This window comes from Aquila chrysaetos, chromosome 1 (assembly GCF_900496995.4).
Source record: "Aquila chrysaetos chrysaetos chromosome 1, bAquChr1.4, whole genome shotgun sequence".
NCBI classification, from domain to species: Eukaryota; Metazoa; Chordata; class Aves; order Accipitriformes; family Accipitridae; genus Aquila; species Aquila chrysaetos.
In genome coordinates, this window is record NC_044004.1 from 64598202 (window position 1) to 64611023 (window position 12822).

At 39.4% G+C, this 12822-nt stretch overlaps 1 protein-coding gene across 1 annotated transcript in view; it reads left to right on the top strand.

Annotated features, from left to right (window-relative positions):
- The first annotated feature begins 379 nt into the window (after positions 1–379).
- Positions 380–12822, top strand: part of ARHGAP24 (Rho GTPase activating protein 24) — a 285721-nt gene continuing 273278 nt past the window's right edge. The window contains exon 1 of the mRNA XM_030010168.2: positions 380–397. The gene's annotated coding sequence lies outside the window, so the exon portion shown is untranslated. The remainder of the gene's footprint in view (positions 398–12822) is intronic.

Consider the following 12822-nt stretch of genomic DNA (forward strand, 5'->3'; position numbering starts at 1 on the left):
TAACATGCTAGAAAAAGTAGATTATTACTGTGAACCATGTCAGGAAGAGCTATGCATTTTGATGCTGCCCTTCCAAGGCGATGTAGTGAGAATAAAGAAACAGCAGAGGCTGGCAGCCATGGATGGATCTCCTGAGAGAGCAGCTCGATTTATGCAGAGGTAACTTACCTGTGTTCCTTTTATCTGAGCCTACAGGGAAGACTGAAGGAAGTGCTTGTCTAGGGGAGTTGAGTAAGTGGCAGTGGGAGACTACCTTTTTTTCACATTATCTTTATTCACTCACCCTTTCCTAGATATGAGAGCTCTACAGAGGCGGGGGACTGAGGAGACAGGAGATAATGTCAACTGATCAAGAGATCACTTTCAAGAGGAAGAAACAGGGGAGCCTGCACAGAAGGTGGGTCATACAAATAGAAATAACTTGTGGTATTGGCTTGCTGCTATGCTTCTTTCCCTTTCTCACAAAGATTGGGTAAGTACATGTTATGGGTTGTGAAGCTGGAAGTTTTTCAAATATGGTTGGTTTGTGCTGGCCCTGAAATAATGCTGATAATGTTAAACTTGTAATAACAATACTTCCTTTTTGACTCCTAGAAAACCATACTTTCACTTAAATATTTTGTCTTTCTGACCTTAGCATGTTCGGTATGTCCATAACCTGTTGCAGTAATTTGTGTACTGTAAACCTGTGTTTATTTGTAGAGATTGAAACGCATGTCCAGCACTGACAGATGGATGCTGGGCTGTGTTTTTGAACTATGGCACCATCTGTTCAGGTTGATATGGTTTGGAAACAAGCATTCAGTGAGCTACTGGCATGTCCTCTGCTTGCATGAGGAGGACGCTCAAGACTGCAGATGGGCAATACTTAGAGGTCACCATGAACCATTATAAGGGAGAGAAAGAGGGGAGAGGGGATCATGACTCTTGATTCAGTAATTCCTGAAGGGAGACTAACAGCTGAGAAGGATGTTTGGGAAACTAGAAGGAAGGAAGAGATGTTGCTGCTTGGTTTTCTTTCTTTTTACCAAGATCCTGGTGTCAAGGGGATTGAACACTTGACACTTATTTTTGTTGGCTGGTTGAATGATAGAGCACCATCACATGCATTTTGGAGAATAGCAAACCTCTGCAATTGCATGACCCTATCTGTCTGAAAGGGCTTATGGAATTGAGTCCTATTGCCCCATATTACATGGGATTTATGTCACTAACTTGCACTGAGCCAAACCATGGGTGGACATTGAGGCAGCAGAACCTGTGTCCCAGGTCTTGGGTTCCTAGCCTATCCAGGAGCAGGTCTGTCTTGTGCCTGAATTTGGCTGACAAAGGTAACTCTGCTCAGAACCTGAGAGTTTGAACGTGAAGTGGGATTTCAGAGCTCCTGTCATGCCATTGTTAGTATTGGAGCTGGGATGTTGCTGTTGTCAGTAAGGATAGAAACCCACCAGAACTAATGAATCTAAGGTGTGGTAAATAGAGTTTGTCCAGCTGACTGCTTGCAGCTATTAAATGCTTTCAAAAGTTCTTGCATCTCTCATCAGCCACAGTATTCGAGTATACCAGTGGCCTGTGTCTGGAGTGTGGCTCAACTTGCATTTTACCCTTATGTTTGCTCTTTGTGAGGAGGAAAAATGTTATTTCTTCTTCACAGATGGGGAGCCGAGAGAAAGTAACTGGTTTCTCAAGAGTCTTATAAGAAGCAGCCAGTGGAGACAATTGATTTCTAAGGATGCCAAATATTAGTTTTGCAGGTTGACCACGGGCCACCTTTCATTTCACAAAGACTGGAGATCTAAGTCCTGAACGCTACGGTTACATAGCTTTATGATACACTGACAGGGGTGTTTGGAAATGTGGGACACCAACAGTTTCTAGTAACAGAGTTGGCTGAATTGTCCCTATTTTTGTCAAGCCAGAAGTAATTTTTTTCTCTTAAAATCCATTCAACACTCAAAAAAAAAAAAGAAAGAAAGAAAGAAAAAAAAAAAACCCCACCAAACAAAAAAAAAACCACAAATGAAAACATGATTTTAAAATGCATTTTAAAAAACTTAATGTGTTACCAGGGAGTTAAAAACCAGTACTCTTCAAGTGGTGTGCTTGACTGTCAGAATCAGCATTGAGAACAAGTATCTTAAGCAAGTGGAAGATTTTGAGTTTTCTAGTAACTTAGCTGAGCTTGTTATGTGGTCCTTGCACAGAATATGACTCCTTGGACTCTTCTAGCACTTTCTGCTACAGGCAACAGTTTTACACAGGAAAATATTTTTTTTGTCCTCTACAGAAACTTGTGAAAATCAGAGTTACAGAACAAAGTCAGATCAGTTTCAAAGCTTGTTTGAGTTGGGTAACAAACCATCTATAAGACATTTGAATATAAGTGGCTATTTGCATGCTTTTGCAGACACATATTTGAAAGCTTGTTGTTTCCCCACAAACTATTTCTACTTGAAACAATGGAAGTATATTTGTTACTGGCAATGTACTATTGTTAAATTGCATCATTGCCTCTTAAGAGCTCTGCTTAAAAAGTTCAGAGGTGATGTGGAGAAAAAAGTTATGATAATTGATGTTTTCCTTTTTTTTAATTAAGCCAAAGAATAATTTTTGTTTTAAAATAAAATCAATAGCTTGGTTTTTAACTAAAATTTTTTGTTTTCCATTAAGAAGTGCAACTTGTCACCAGAAATTATGCTTTTGATCTGCTGTTGTAAAATGTAAAGTGAATAACAAGGAAGATAAATTGATGACAAAATATAATTAGGTTATACAACATAAGGGAGGACTGCAAAAACAGAAGGGAGCATGATGGTAGAATAAAATGCAGTATAGACTAGTTTCAATTTTTGCTGATATTGGCACTTTCTTTTTTGAGAATAATGAAAGGAATCTCCTTAATGTATACTTAGCATGAAAATTCTGAGATTGTTTTTAATAAAAAAATACAAGTTCACATGGATATATAAAACTGTCTACAGCTAATACCAAGGAAACCTTTCCATTTAGTCTAACTATTAAGTTTTTGTCATCATAGAGGAGCAATAAATGCCTTCTAAGCCTGAACAAAGATTTTTGTCTTTTGCTCTGAACAAGGTTGGACTGAGTATGTATGGGCAATACTTTTGAATATCTCCTCTTAAAAAGAAGGGAAGAGGAAGTAGCTGTATTCATAAGGTTCCCTGGAAATAGTGTGTGTATATGTGGTAGTGTCAGAAAACTGTATCTTGGGATAGTGCTAGCTGGGATGTCTCTCCAGGTTATAAATTACTAGACTTTCACTGAATATTTCAGTGATAGATGCAGCTTTTCAGTCTATCTTGTTTTCCCACCATTGTTTTTGCTTGGTCAAAAGTAGGTCAAAGTCTGAGGAGAAATAACATGGAAATTTGGGACAGTTGAACAGGGACCACAGAAAAGAGGCAGAAGTTTCATGGGAAGTGCCTTGGGGGTGAGGTCTGAACAGCAAGTTGCAGCAAATATTTTGGGGCTGGAACTGAATGTGAAGAACAGAGACAATGGTATTTTTGTCTCCCAGCTACTCCAGGGAGCAGTGGGAGAAGAGGCGTTTAGGATGTACAGTACAGCAACCCTTAGTAGCAATCAAACTGGCTCCAGGCAGAAGCAGGACTGGAGAGGAGCAAACTGCCTCTCCACAGGCTCTGCTTGCTGCTTGGATAGATCAGGCCTTGGAGATTATAGAGGGACTCTTGGAAGGAAGGCATCCTCTCCAGCAAAGAGAGGTTCTCCTAAAACTGTTCTTGGTGCAGATGCATCCTGGTGGGCTGTGTCCTGGGGTAGGGAACTCTGGGAAGATGAACGCTTCAACTTCATACCCCAAGCGATATTTAGCCCAGGAGAACTTGTGTCATGGTGGAACCTGAGACAGCCTGCCCCATGAACTGTCTGCTAAACTGACATTTCTGTTGGTGATAAAGTTTGACAAAGAACAGCAAGAGAAGCCAGATCCCTTGAGGGTTTGTATATGTGACAGTCGATATTTCTTGTAGCAGAGACAGAGCCGAGTAGTTGCCCTCAGGGCAAAATGATAGAGTACTTCAGATGCTCTGTAGCTCATCCTGTGCAATGAATGAAACTCTTAGAAAACTGAGCTCTCTGCTAGATCAGAATACAAGAACCCTGGCTATTAAGCTGCTGAAGTCAACTGTACAGCTAAAGCTCTAGCAAATGAGCAGTTTAAAATGATTTTATGCACCTAAAGGTAGATTATAATTTTCCTTATGGAAGTGGGTGACAGGAGAAAAAGATAAGCTTGCAAGATTATCAGCAACGTGGTAATTGCTTCAGTTGCCTGCTTTGGGGTGCAGGACACTGACAAATGAATTGCAGATGTTGTCATCTGTCTGAAGCGCTCAAACTCTGATTTAGTCTGAAAGAGCTTGTCAGTTTAATATTGTGTGTGATCATAATGGTTGTCAAATAGAAATCGGATGGATTGGGTAGGAAAAAAAAATTCACGATTTAAATGTAAGTCCTGGCTCTACGAAGGTGACTTTCTATAAAGTTTCCAATAATATCTTTACATTTGTAACAGAGATGTTAAGGGTAAATTGCATTTCAGTCAAGTGCACGTGATTATTTTCACCTTTGATCTCTGTCATGCTGTTTTGGTGTGGGCTGAAAGTCCAAAATATGATTCAGCCTGGATTTCATACCCTGTATTTCAGGGGCACTGAATTCTGAGACTTGGCTGTTCAGCAAATAGCAGACACCAGCTTCTCATTTAATCATTCCTGGTGGTACTCAAGTTTCTGTCCAGTTATCTGTCCAATTCAATTTGTTGGACCTGACTGCTCTTTCATGCTGACGCTTTCGATGGCTCTGTTAACTCCAAAAGTCATATGTGTGCCACCTAAGTTTGAGTACCCAGGGCATTGTGTTATCAGTTATGAGGACTGATATGTCTGGACTGAATAGTGGTTGTCACTTAAAATCCTAGTAGACATGCGATCTCAGTTCAATCATTCCACCCAACTGTTCACAAAGGAAGGCTTGTCTTATTTGCTTAAAAGTGGAGTAGCAGGGTAGGGAAGAAGGAAGTAAATCTGTTGTCTAAAAAATAACTTGACTTTCAAATCTTTAAGGTGCTTCAAGCTGTATTGAAGCAAAGGCAGAATCTCCAGTAATGAATTTCACAAGGACTTGGGTTCAATTCATCCTTCTGTCTTAGTTACATAATTGGCTTTCATCACCTTGTTTCCTGAGTGGTTGCTGGCTGGTTACTGCTCTGAGATTTATGGAAGTGTCTGTTCTTTCCAAGTCAGAAACAGGGTAAAAGTTCAGGCAAAAGGCAGAACTTTTAAGGCAAGTAGGTCCTGTAGGCTGTATTTGCTCTTTATTCAAGCAAATGTTCTGTTGATATTCTAGTTTTGCCAAAATAAGTAACACGGGATTTTGGTATTACAGGTGCCAAGTTAAAGAAGTGTGAAAAATATTGAATAGTATGACCAAGGGAGCAAAGTTTTCTCAGAATGTGGGAAAACAGGCAAAGAAATGTTCCTTCCAGTAGGGCTTACTAATTCTCTTTAGAGGGAGGCAGAAACTACTCATCTCGGAAAAGCAGAAGAGAGCTAAGTTTGTCAGAAGTTGCTAAGAACCTCATGCTTAAGCTTATTTATTTAGGTAGCTACCTGTCCTACACAGTCATAATATCTACAGGAAACCCCTAACATAATTAGGTAGTTTAATGGGTTTTATATCTGATCCTTCCATCCTATCATGTCCATCCCTTTCCCAGACCGTAAAGGAGTATTACACAATGTTTTCTTTAGCTCACCCAGTCTAGTTTTAAATGCTGAAGGTGTAGGAGTTTGTGCTGATTTACCTGCAGGTAGCCTCTGGCACTTGCTCACTGGCACCATTAGAAGACAGTGTGGGTATTTTAGTCTTGCCATTTAATCTGACAGTTGAAAAACAATGCTGTTTATGTTATCTCATGCTTCTCTGTATTCCTTATTCATAGTGGTATGGTAACATTATTGTACTTGCTGAACATAAGCATGCCTTAAATTGTTGGAGTATGTCCATATTATTCTTTAAAAAAAAACCCAAAATCTTTTACTCTCCATTTTGAGGGAAGGATTTGGATTTAGCAGTAGAGTAGGAGAGCTGCTAATAGAACATAGACATACACAGTTTTCCCTGTCTCCAGACCAGAGTGCTGGTTAGTTTCATCAGTGTCTCTAATCCCAGACTATTCAAATTCAAGTCTTTGGTAAATGCTGTGGTACTAATCCTAAAGCTTTGGCCACACAGTTGAACGTTACTAGCTGAGAAGTGGGAATTAGCCTAGTTACCAAAATCAAAAATCTGTCTGGAGTGAGCTTCCATCAGAAGGCAAGAGTTGAAACGCAGGTTAGGCCAAAAACCTAAAAATTACTTTAATTCCAGATATGCTTCTGGTAATTTCTTTTTCTCTTATGGCCCTACCTAGAGCCAGGGCTGAAAATTCTTTATACTACAAGAAAGTTTGAAAGAGAAGCCCATTGCTGTGTTACCTGAATAGCCTGTGAGGCAGACTGCTCTCCTCTATGAATTCACTAAGCTCAGGTTTGTTTTAAGGCTAAATCAGAATTTTGGAGCTTCAGGCTATTCTGTTTTCATATCTGTTGCTCAGTCTGTTCCTGTTTCTAGTAATTGTAGATTCCCTTTACCTTTATATCAAATGAGTCAATCGTGCAGTTCTTGAAAAGAAGCTAGAAGTGCTGCTTACTCACCAAAGACTGTCTGAGCTGAGACTTGCAAAGGTTGAGTCATCTGCTCACTGGCTGATACTGAATGCCTTAAATACTCTTCCCACCTCTGTAGTTTGCTTACAGTTGATCGTGGTCAAAAAGAGCTACACAAACTTTTTCTCAATGTTAAGGTTCAATAGTATTTACATGTTTGTTTCATATACCATACCCCGAGGTAGGGAGGAGTTGTGCTGTTGGGAGGTGGAAATACTTCCCTCTTTAGTTAACCACTTAGAAGGCAGTGTGGTTTTTAGGCAACTTGCAGGATCCTTTTGCTTGCTAGACTCTAGTCACAGTGCTTCAATACCCTGTGGCATACGAGTAGCAATGAATCCTCACCAGAGGTGAGGAAAAAAACAAAGCTTGTTGGAGATTACTGAAGGTCAGCATCAGCTCTGATTGGCCTTAAGGCACAAGAGTGTGCCATGATGCTTTACAGCTGGTCGTTCAGCATTGCACTGCTCTGAATGTGCCAGGATACCCCTGTCTTCAGGTGAAGCCAAAGGCAACATGAAAGACGAGGTTATGCCCTACAGTGTGGTTCATGTTTGTAGTAGCTTGCTACTGGTCTCTCTCAAGCTAGTTTGGAGTTTTGATGCTTTCACCTACATAGGGAATTAATGCTTGCTTTTATGGACTATTCAGCCTTTTAAGAAGGAACTATCTTATGTGATGGCAAAAAAAAACCAGACATACATTTCTGCTGCCCCTGAGCAAAAAGCAAAGTTGTGTAAAAAAATTTAAAAATTACTTTTTTATTCAGATGGGTTTTTAATCTACCAGCTTCCTTACTGAGCTTGCCTTCAAATTTCAGAGTCGCTGTTTTTTATTTAGGCAGTTAAACTTACGTTCTATGGGAACTCTTCTGAGTAAAAGAAAACTTGATCATTCACAGGAAGTAAAGACGACAGAGCTAGATTGCTCTCAGTCTTACACCAGTGAAAGGGCAAAAGGCAATGGCCACAGACAGAAAAACAAGAAAATCTGTTCTAACCTGTCAAGGTGGTCAAGTATGATCAGAGGTTGCTCAGAGAGGCTGTGAAATCTCCATTCCTGTGGATATTCAAAACCCAAATGAACCTGGTCTGGACAGCCTGTTCTAGCTGACCTGTATTAAATAGGGGCATTGGACCAGATGATCTCCAGAGGTCTCTTCCAACTCAGTCCTCTGGTGTTTTGTGTGCAGGCTGCAACCTTGCCCTCTGTAAGCATCTATGTGAGGCAGAAAACTGATCGTTTTACTACAGTAAGATGAAGAAAAGCTTTGTTCAGCCATTCGAGCAAAAGAAGACTCAGGAGTGCTGCCCTTTTTGCAAAAACTTATAATAATGAATTTCCTGTTCTAGCCTATAAAATATGTTGAGGAATTCTAGGCTTTATAGTATTCCCTGTAAAAATAGACTGACTTGCTTATTTTCTGCACTTGCATGAAAAAGTCTATTAAACACTGTTGTGATCTGCCACAGCCTGACTCATGATGCATTTATTTGGTCTTCAGTTTTAAACTTGTATGCTTTCAGTATCTTCTTGCACTGACAATCCTGTTAAAATATATGTATAAAAGCAGGTACAACACTTGATTTGATAGAAGTGTTTTATATGCATGACTTTGAAATGGCAGCCTCAGCTAAAACCTATGGACTGCCTTAAGAGAAAGCCGACACCCTTTAATATCACACCTTTTACCTTTATATAACACATGAAATGCATATAAAATTAATGTACTTTACAGAGGGGAAAGCCAGACTATTTCAGGGATGCTTTGGGTTACTTTTACAGGCTATTCATTGTATCCTTTCACCTGTAGAGCCATGTGCCCTATAGTTGAGAAATCTAACTACGTACACATTGTGGGGGAGAAGGAAGAAATTATGTAAAATAGCTTTCTTGGACGTGAAAATCTGAGCTCTGCTGTTCTGGAACATACTAATGTTAAAAATCAAGTGCTGATAGTTGCAGCACTGGTAGAAACCTTTCCATTTCCAGGAGACCACATCTCCCTCTGACCCTTTGCAGGAGCACAAGACCTGCCCTTCAGGCATCCTTCTACGAATAAATGTGGTGAAATGAACATGGCGTAACCTGAAACGCAGAGCAGCTTGGGGAAGGGAGGGGGAACTTCACATACAATGCTTTTAAGGGAAGAAAACTAGTGTTTGGGAAGTTCTAATAAATTATAGAGGTTGAGTGGGCAGACTGTAAGCAAGCAGAGTACAGTGCAATACTTGCAGCAGTGTTGTGTTTTGTAAATATAAAATCCTCCTGCAAACAATTTGATTTGAATCTGTGGTAAGAATATAACCATACCAGCAAAGCCTGCTGCAGAGTTGATGCCTTTCTACCTGAAAATTCCACTAATGGAGTTAAAGTTCCCTTAATGCTGGCTTGCAACTTGCTTAACTTGGTCTATCACTAGGCTTTAACTCCAGGGGTTAAAATTAGCATTGATAGGTCTTTTGCTTCATTTGCAACATGTGTAGGTATCAGAGATATTTAAAATTGTTGCTTCTTTATCAATGCTAGCAGAAGATTGTGTGTTGTAACAGTGATTTTTGTCCTGCTGCAGATGAATTGAGGAGCCTTAGTTTAGTGGCTTGCAGAAGCAACAAGTACACAGTCTACATGGAGTGGAATTTAAAATAGATTGGAATACTATTAACCTCAAAATAGAAAGTCATTCTAATCGTCAGCTGGTATATACCACTGTTATTGGACTAGTATAACAATGATATTCACATATCCTATAGACCGTTTTCCTTCTGTTCTGCTTGGTTTTGAAAACAGTACACAGAAAGAAACTAATGTTTCTAAGAGTTCACGATTGTGTGCCTACTACATGAAAGACTAATACTTCCCATAGCGTCAAGTGCAAGTTAGGGGTCTGTGTGTTTTTTAAAATAAGTGAGAACAACAAAAGTAATGAAAGGTGATACTTTTGTATCTTTAATGCTACTTCCAAGTGAGGTGGAGTAGAGGTTAAGGTTTGGGTCTGAGTATATTTTTAACAGACTTGGTAAATTAATGCAATAAACAAGTGTAAATAATTAACACGCTTTCTGTTAGGGACCAAGCTATTCATAAGTCTGAGGGTTAGAGTTGTTTCTTAGCATGGATAAAGAAAGCCTTTGCCTTTACAGAACACTGCATGGGGCTGTCATTCTCTATATTAATGCCTCTTGCTTGAGTTCTGCTTTGGCAGAGAACTTGTAATTAATATAACGTGCTACAGTATCTGACTATGGCAAGGTTCAATTAAAGGTGCTTTGGCAGCACTGGCACACAATTACCTGTTTCTGAGTTCATTTTATAACTTCAAAATGTTATTTGTAAGCTGGTTGCCTTTGGGATTAAATTACTATGTTAAAGTTGAATATTTGGGAACATTTTTAGTAGATAGCTGCAACATATAGTATGATGTCAAAAGCCCTCTTAAGCTACTTGGTTTTCAGAAGTCAGGAGGCAGCTTTTTTGGGAAATGGATGAGCTTTACTTTTCTTAGAAAAGCAGCAGAAAGGTGTCACAAACCTGGCCATAAGCAGTGGGAGTTATGTGTACACAACCAAGTTATCACGATTTCCAAGGAAAAACCTTGTGGAATGGTTTAAAGAGGTTGTTTGTTTTGTTTTGTTTTGTTTTGTTTTGTTTTGTTTTGTTTTGTTTTTAAGAGATAAACTCAGGACACGTAGAATTCTATTTTGAAATAAGCAAGAGTTAGTATCTTCAGAAAAATTAAATCCCTAATTGTGAATAACTTAAGCAGTGATTTCAAATTATAAACAGAAAGCATGCTTGCACGGAAATTGACTTTATGACACGAGGCAGGTGGAACAAGATGGGACTTAGGCAGGGGTAAGATGAGAGAGAACTGAGATTTTGAGCAACCAGCTGTGTATATTTACTGGCATTTTGTTTGTTATAGCTACCTCATTCTGTTATGAATTGTCTTAAGGTATCTTGTCTAATGTTTTCAGAGCCACAGATGGTAGGAGGAAACATGCAACTGGTGAAGGCCTAGACTTGTGCAAAAGTTGCCCACAAAAGCAAATTGCAGAAGGCATCGTACTGTGTTTCAAAGGGTGTGATCTGGATTAGTGTTCTGAAAGTCAGCATTAAATATTCATAGTTCCATAAAATAAGACAAAGTGAAATTGGATCACAGCTGTTGCAGCTGTTCCGTGTATTCCTAAAGCCTGCAGGATACCTTCTTTTCACTTGGATAGCTGTGGCTGTCAAGAATCCTTGCTGCTTTTTCTGTAGAGTGGAAACATGACTCTCTATCGGGGTCATGCTTCACATTTAGGTCTCTACATAAATGAAGTGGGGTGGTTTTCTTCAAAACTGGGAACAATGAAGCTTCTTTAAATCTGGGATTTGATATCATTTCCCTTTGGAATATATTTAGTGTAAGGGGTTTGTACCAACAACAGTACAAGCCTCTCAAACCAGGAATAAGAAAACCCACAAGGAAAATCTAAAGTGGGGTCTCCTGCATTCTTCCTGAACTTCCATCCAGAAAATTAAGCTATTGATTTTGAACTGCCTAGCAGTGTGGATTTATAAGCTTGCTGGCACTGAAGAGATGCTCTTCTGTCAGACAGCTGTGAGAAAACTTATTGTGTAAGAAGAGTTTTCTGTTACCTAAGACATCAGTGTTTAGTCTCAGAAACTAAACCTTTGAGAAGAGCACCTATTCCTTTCCACCCAGTTCCTATGGAAGTGTTGATTCTAAAAAGTCTCTGGCTCGGGTGACAGTCAGGGAAGGTGTTAGCTGAAAAGGTTGATGTTTCTCTTAGCTCTCTCTGCTTAACCTGTCTGTATCAGTTTGACCTGGCTAGCAATGGATTGGCAGTTAAAGCAGCTGGAATAATGGTTCAAATGAAATTTAGAATAACAAAATTCCCCAGTAAGTGGAGCCATTATGCTAGTTTACTCTATCACTAAATTCAGCAGTGACAGCTGTACTAGATGGGCTGTAAAGGTAGGTGTCTGAATAGCATACTTTATTGGTCTTTTCCTTCAGTGATATTTTAAGTTTTATGATGGTTAACTAAGTTTCTGGCATTGGCTGAAATGAATTATCCTTTTAGCTTTCTCAACTACTTATTGCTTTTGATGCAAACACAAAAGATGAGGTGGGTTTTGAGCTGATAATTTAAAAAAAAAAAGGCACTGAAAATTGATAAATGCCACTTTGTTATGTTTTTTGTAATCCATATGATTGCATAGATGGTATATACCATTAAATCATCTCATTAGGTAAAACAAGGAATGATGCAAAGATAGAAAGAAAACTTTGCAGGCCTTTTTAGATCTGGTATTACTCAGGTTCATTTTAGGTCAGTAATGACTGAGAAGCATTTTCATGTTATGTTCTGATGATTTGTTTTATACCAGCTTGTGCCAGACATAGGTGAAGATGTCAAAGAGGAGATATCTTTCAGCCTATTGTGGGCAATACAGCCAGAGCTTGTCTGAAGAAGTAGGTGATGTAACAAAGAAAGAAGGTACTTTGCTCCCTCTGTCAAGTAGTTCTTCCCAAGCTGCGGTTATGGAACTCATTTGGATTTCCATGCCTTCCTTTAGAAGACAGGGTTAGTATCTTGCACATCAGCCCCGTTCTGGGGTTAAAATGGGACAATTAAGAAAATGGTGAGCTAGGGTTCACTGGTGCAGAGCATGTGGGCAGCTGCCTACTTTGAGTGAGAGAAAATAAACACGCCTTGTGTTTACAAACCAAACACATGCAGGTGCTCTAGAATTCATGGTGTCAGTGATGGATTTCAAGGGGATGGAGAGGACTGTTAACATTAGAAGGAGGCTAAAAATGCCAGAGGAGAGATCAGTGTGTGTAAATGCTCACTTTACTCCCCCTGTTTGGTATGGTTGAAAATATTACAATCATCTCCTTCCTTTGATCCTAAATAAGGATTAGGAGCACTTTTTTTTTACGTTACAGCACTTGTGACATACCTGAAGTGATCCATCTGATCAATGTGACTGGGGTTTTAGGTAGATTTTTCTAGACAGAGGGCATGATTCACTTGTTTGGTTGCCCTTAGACTACTGT